The sequence below is a fragment of the Penaeus monodon genome, chromosome 29, assembly GCF_015228065.2.
Source record: "Penaeus monodon isolate SGIC_2016 chromosome 29, NSTDA_Pmon_1, whole genome shotgun sequence".
In the NCBI taxonomy this organism is placed as follows: Eukaryota; Metazoa; Arthropoda; class Malacostraca; order Decapoda; family Penaeidae; genus Penaeus; species Penaeus monodon.
The window spans coordinates 30,993,305-30,993,848 of record NC_051414.1 but is presented as its reverse complement, the minus strand read 5'-3'; positions in this window follow the sequence as shown (position 1 = coordinate 30,993,848).

Sequence of the window (544 nt, the reverse complement as noted above, 5' to 3'; positions counted from 1 at the left end):
TTTTATCAGCCATATCTCATGTTTGGTGCTATTTATAAATGATACCTTAATGCTTTGCATACATAGCACTAGGAGTTCTTTCAATAACAGAAGAGGAATTGCAAACAGAATGATCACACAGTCTCTCGATATCTGATCACCGCTAATATGTTATATGCATTTGGTGTACTTATTAAAATTAGTTCTCTAGATTGTAGACAAAGAATATACTGTGCCAGTGCTTAAAATAAGGCTGTTGGAGTGTGCTGTCAATTCCCACACAACATCCAAATCCACCGACAGTTTGGCACACCTACCTCGGTTTTTCAGTGCTGCTTTCACACTAAGGGTTGTGACAGAGAGGTGATTTTGATAATATTTACCCTATTGTAAAACAGTAACTTGAATCAATGATCTGGTGTCTGTGGATTTGGAAAATTTGTTATACTGATACATTGTGTGTTATTTTTTTTATGACTGAAATGAAGTAGATTTGAAGAGAGAGAAAAATGACATAGATTGTAGTTGCAGTAAATTTGCTTCAGTATTGTTCTGCCCCCCCCCC